Source organism: Bufo gargarizans, chromosome 6 (genome assembly GCF_014858855.1).
Source record: "Bufo gargarizans isolate SCDJY-AF-19 chromosome 6, ASM1485885v1, whole genome shotgun sequence".
Taxonomy (NCBI): domain Eukaryota; kingdom Metazoa; phylum Chordata; class Amphibia; order Anura; family Bufonidae; genus Bufo; species Bufo gargarizans.
Genome location: NC_058085.1, coordinates 108,417,632 through 108,424,024, shown reverse-complemented (window position 1 = coordinate 108,424,024; position 6,393 = coordinate 108,417,632).

Sequence of the window (6,393 nt, the reverse complement as noted above, 5' to 3'; positions counted from 1 at the left end):
GGCTCCTGGAGAGACTTCTTCCAGCCCTCGTTCAAGTGGTCAGCTCTAATGGCAGAGATCCGGGAGGCCGCAATAAAGAAGACGACTAAAACCAAAATTTACTACGAAGAACTGGCAAAGACCGTTCACGAGTGCCACACCGACACACAACCCCGCCTGGAAAGGAGAATGGGGTTGGTTGTGGCCTTTGACAAGGACCGAGGCTTCGGTTTCATAAAAGACTACCTGACTGGACGAGACTTATATGTTAACAGGAGGTCCGTCAAGCGGAGTTACCTCCCAGAACGTCTACACAACCTCCGCGAGGGAGAGGAGGTTGAATTTACCCCTGCTGAGGGCTTGCGAGGCCCCTACGCCACTGCCGTGTCCCGTCCGAAAAAGAAATCGGAGGACTGGGACTTTGATGAGGACTACTCTGGCTGCGAGCGTGAGTCTGTGCGCTCTCCGGAGGACAACCCTGGCTGCGAGCATGAGTCTGAATGCTCTCCAGGACCGGCCCATCACGCCTTCCAAGAACGGGGCTCTTTCATTGGCCCAAATGTGTTCTGGCAGCCGACAGTGGTAGAGAAGAGGGTTAGCCCATGGCCCTCACCTGAGTTGCCTCGCAGGGAGAAAACCGTACGTGAACTTCAGGATGCAGAGAGATTCAGAGCTGCCCTGGAGAATATCCGCAGAGGGAGGAAAGCGGACGCCTCGCCTGAGCCTGCAGCGGCTGCGCAGGACGAATCACCCACCTTCCAAGTGCCGACGGCGACAGCGGAGACCAGCGATCCCGACTCCGAAAGCCTGGACGACCAGATCGTGCGGCTGGAGCTGAAACTTCGGGAGCTACGCCAGACTGCCTCCGGCAGGATCCGGACTCCACCTGACCTACAAGAAAGAGGACGTAAGGACTCGGATGTCTCCGGGTCTAAGGTGAGAGTACCTGTACCTTCCAGCCGTCCCTCCTTTGTATCGGCACCTGCGGTGAGGCCTTCTTACGCTGTGCACCGGCGCACAGAGCCAGTTGTTCCAGAACCCACCGGACCGCTTGCAGCAGCGGTACCCAGGCCAGTGCAGCAGCCCACGTTTGTTATGCCTGCTCCGGTGAGGTCAGTGACTTTGATCATCCCTAGGCCTATGGGGCCTATACCTATTAGGGGTCCGTTTATGTTACAGTTGCCCCCCAATACTGTTGTGTGGGCACATCCATCTGTTGAATCGCAATACAGGCCCAATATACAAATGGAGCCAGGGAGCACCACTGAAATGCAAAGTGAATATGACATGCCCCTGTGAATTGGCCTGCTAGGCCCTTGATGTTTGCTTTATTTGCCAAGGGATCCTAAAGAAGAGTTAACCCTTTCAGGACAGGAGTCCTTCGTTGTTTTGGCCCTCTGTTGCTGCTGCCAGTTACCCACGGCTCAGTGGAGGCGGTGAGCCACTGAAATACCACGTGCAGCAAGGCCATCTTGTTTACAGGACCTCCTGCCTGCTTTCTCAGAGTGAAAACCCAGTTGTGCCTGTTTTCATAAGTTGCACTCTTAACCCATTAACCCCCTTTTCAGGTTGATTAAGGGTATTACAGCACTACTTTGATGTGTATGCCATTTGAATAATGTGGACTATTTTATGTGCTGCTATTTTATTATGCAACTGGAATTTAAAGGAATTGGGCCCAGGGAATAGACTCAAATGCACATGAGCCTCTGAGATTTTGCTACTATTTTAAAGTATTGTGCCCAGAGATGGACTCCACCTCGTGCGAGCCTCTGTGATTCTTGCTATACTGTCTAAAGGTTCCATATCTTTACTTAGCTGTGGATTAAACAAAAAGAAAAGAACCTGGGTACGGACTCATTTTATATGCCTTGAGCCTCCAAGAATTGTTACTTAATGTTTTTATATTTTCCATGGACTACAACTGTTCTATCATGGACAATTTGCACTTAAGAGTATTATATGGACTATCCTGGTATTTACTGTTACGCTGTGCCAGGTCAGCGCCCCTGTTCCCATTGTTTTATCCTGAGAGAAGAGAACGACGCCCCTTTTCACCATTACTTGCTCCTATTCCAGTGGAACTGCCTAATATATGTATACATGTAATGTATATTTTGCAAATGTAGATGTGTTTTCCTGCTTTGCTTTATTGTCCTCATTACAGGTGCAGTATCCAGCTGTGCAGGGACCCTCCATGTTGCGCCGAGGACGGGCAACGTTATAGCGTGGGGGTATTTAGTGTCCCACTAGGTATGGGTGGGCACTACACAAGGGTCAATTGGTGTGCGCGTTACTCCTACTCACAAGGAACAGAAATGTCATATTTAATTCTGCATTTAATGTATGTTTTAATGTGTTGTTATATGCAATGTACCCCTGTCTAATGCAGCAGCAGGCCTAGTTGGGTGTAGTTAGACATCCCAGACACTAGAGGGAGAGGTAGTGCAGAGTCAGGAGTCTGAGAAGACACAGGTTAAGAAGCCTGCTCCTGACATGCAGCTGGATAGCCCTGGCTGCTAGTGATGTCCAGGAGGCTGTTGAGAAGCTCCAGCTTGCCTGAAGAACAAGAGAGCCTAAGTTAGCTCTGAAGAGATACCCCAGTTGCAGGATTCAACCTCCTGGGAGAAACCGACAGTATCCACCTGATAGGAGGAGGCGTCCCAGGGTAAGCCAAGTGCCCCTGATAGGCAGAGGAACTTAGGAACCATTGCAAGCAGTATAATACCTGAGGAAGGAAGTAACCAAGGATATAAGCCACCCTTTTAGGCATCCGGGCCTTGGGAGTTATCAAGCCAGAGTAGGAGTTCTAGAAAGGACAGTGTAAAAGTACAACCTGCTGCCGAGTGCTTGTGGAATTTACCCTCAGTGTAACTTGCATGACTATTGCCTGCCATACTTGTGAATAAGCCCCTTTTTTGTGGAACTGTAATAATCTAAAGACTGTACTACTCCCTGCTGTACAAAGTTGGATTGTCCAGTAAAGTTTACGTTTGGTTCACTGCATACTTGTGTACCTTCATCTTTCCAACCACCAACCGGCGTGCCACCGTCCAAAGGCACTGGCGTCACGAATACCACAGGGACCTTGCCCCAGGCACATAAAATACCTGTAACATCCAGGGCACCTCAACCACCATCAGGCCTGGTCCCTATCTACAGAGCGTGCCCCAGAGGAACTGTGTCTACCTCTCCTTCACTGCCACGCGCCTGCCCAGGGTTCTTCAAATATAGTGAGTACCCTCGATTGCCCATAACTGTGACCTCACTTCGTCATACCCTGCAGGTCTGGCGTGTTGCAGGAGGACTATCGCAGCACGTCTCGGATGATGACGAAACACAGGTGCCAACTGTTGTGGCTTTCGAAAGTGTGCAGAACGACAAGGAGGGCAGGGGTGAAGACTAGGTGGAAGATGATGTGAAGGACGATGAGGTCCTTGTGTAGTGTCCCACTAGGTAAAGGTGGGCACTGCACAAAAAGGGGTTAATGTGTTTTATTGCATTTATGTATTTTCCCTGTGTTAACTGGGTGTCAGGCCTGTCAGGGTGCAGTTTAGCCTCCCCGACGTTAGAGGGAGCTAGAGAGCCCTAGATATATATAGGAAGGCCCAGACAGGGGAGTAGTAGTGTATTCCAGGGGACTAGAGGAGTTACCTCGTCAGCCTGAAGCTCCTGAGACTAAGGATAGCTCAGTTGAGATACCCCAGTAGTAGGACAGCACCTCCTGGGAGCAACCTGCAGCCACCTCGTCCGTCCAGCAGTGAGACAGCTAGGAAACAAAGGTACTGTAACCTTAAGCAAGTGTCAATACTGGAGGAAGGAATTTATACCAAGGATTTAAGCCAGCAATTAGGCATCCGGGCCTTGGGATCCAGCCAGCTAGAATAGCTGTGGGGATAGAGCAGCACTGCACTGCAAAGCATTAACTATATACCCTCCAAGTATCTTGCAAGATAGAAACCTGCTGTGTCATAAACCTGCTGTGCATTTGGAACTGTAAAGGACTGCATTAACATCTTCTGTAACTGCATGTATAAAGTTGGACTGTTTTCACCAAGTAAAGCAACGTTTGGTTCAACAACTGTGTACTCATTTAATCCTCCTGCAAACCGGTGTGCCACCGTTACAGGCACTGGCGTCACGATCCTTAAAGGGACCTTGCCTCAGGCACTCTAAACACCTGCCACAACCAGGGCACCTCACCCAACATCAGGCCAGGTCTCTACACCCAGAGTGTGCCCCAGAGGAACTAGTGTCTGCCTCTCATTCACTGCTACATGCCTGCCCAGGGTCCTCCAAAAAGTGAGTAACCCTCGATTGCCCAAACCGTGACCTCACTGTCGCTATACCCTGCAGGTCTGGCGTGCTGCACTTGACCCCACATGGAATCAAGGTCATGCGAGTGACCTATGTAGTTTGGAGGAAGAGGCGGTGGTAGCACAGAGCCACTAGCACAGCAGAAGAGGGAGCAGGGTGCAAAAGCGGAGCGGTCGTCCCCTAGACAGTACGCCTGCTACTTCCCACCGCAGCAAGGGACCAAACACACCAAAGCCAGCTCCAAGGAGATCCCTGGCGTGGCAGTTCTTCAGACAATGTGCTGACGCCAAGACATGAGTGGTTTGCACGCTGTGCAATCAGAGCCTGAAGCAAGGCATAAACGTTCTCAACCTGAGCACAACCTGCATGACCAGGCATCTAAGTGCAAAGCACGAGCTGCAGTGGAGTAGACACTTCAAAAACCAAGTAAGGTCTCTGGCTTCTCCTGTTCCTATTCTGCTGCAGTCTTGGCCTCTTCATCCACCTCTGGAGTGACAGTGCCACCTGCCACCCCGCAAACAGAGGATCTGCCAGCAACACCACCACCTGGGTCACCAAGCATCTCCACAATGTCCCATGGAGACGTTTAGCTCTCCATCTCCCAAACACTGGAGCGGAAGAGGAAGTAACCCCGTACCCACCCGTGATCCCTGGCCCTGAAAGTGTCACAACCAGACAGCTGAGAAGCTCTGACAGAGGCCTTTCAGAACCTCCCCCTTGAGTTTCTTTGTTGTGGTATTCAGTTACTCATCTCGTTAGCCTCTCTCAGCTGTCATGTGTTGGACTAATTGCTTCCCTTTAAATTCCTAACCAGAATGCTTTTCTGGGCGGCTTATACTTCTTCCTGGAGTGTGTGTGCATGCTTATCTGGTTCTCCTCTCTTCTACAAAGTTAAGTGTGGAACATTTATCTGTTATTTTCTGTTTGCTGGATCCCAGGTGACCCTGACTCCCTCCGTGTCTTGTGTAGGGAGCTGGTGGTCGTGTCCCCTCACTATTGTAGGGTGCTCAGGGGTTATATAGTCAAGGTACGTGGATATGCAGACCTCCACCATTCGGATCTTTGCATAGGCTGAGCAGCCAGGGAAAGTGCCAGGTCTTCTGCAGGGGTCTCCCTTTTGTTCCTTAGCTTTTGGATCCAGCGACTCATTTATGCATGTTGTTTTGCCTTGTTTCCTGTACACCGTCCGTGACATTATAAGCCGCCATAACCGTCTCAAGCATGGATCCGGTTTCACTTTTGGCTGAACGCCTTCAGGGTCTTTCATTGGAGGTAGCTGATCTCCGCAGGACTTTTTCTCAGCTTCAAGTGACCGGTTCAGCTGGCGTTCATGGAGTTTGTTCTGAGCCTAAGATCTCGCTCCCGGATACGTTTTCCGGGGGTAGTGAGAATTTTGTGCGTTTTAGAGAGGCTTGCAGACTCCATTTTCGCCTTCTTCCCCATTCCTCTGGTGATGAGGAACGGAGGGTGGGGATCATTATATCGCTGCTCAGGGGTAACGCTCAGTCCTGGGCCTTTTCGCTGCCGGAGGGGGCACGGCCCCTCCGTTCAGTGGATGAATTCTTTTAAGCCCTGGGTCAGATATATGATGATCCGGACAGTATTGCTCTGGCTGAGTCTAGACTACGTCTATTATGCCAGGGTAAACAATCCGCAGAAATATACTGCTCAGAATTTCGGAGATGGGCAGCTGATACTGGTTGGAATGATGCTGCACTCCGAAGTCAATTTTGCCATGGTCTTTCAGAGGGATTGAAAGATGCATTTGCCTTTCATGAAAGGCCTATTTCTTTGGACTCTGCTATGTCTCAGGCCGTTCGTATTGACAGGCGTCTTAGAGAGAGAGGAGAGATCTCTCCTTCCTGTCATACTCGGTCCCAGGACTGTGCAGCGGTCCCATTCTGTGCGCAGGGGTCTCAGTCGCTGTCAGCCTCTTCTGAGCAGGAGCCCATGCAGCTGGGGTTGATTGCTTCTGACAATAGAAGATTCAGCCCGCATGGGAGGGTTTGTTTTTGTTGTGGAGGTATTAATCATTTGGCAAATATTTGTCCCTCTAGGAGATTCAGGCAGTTCTCTGGGAATAATAAAGAAACAAAG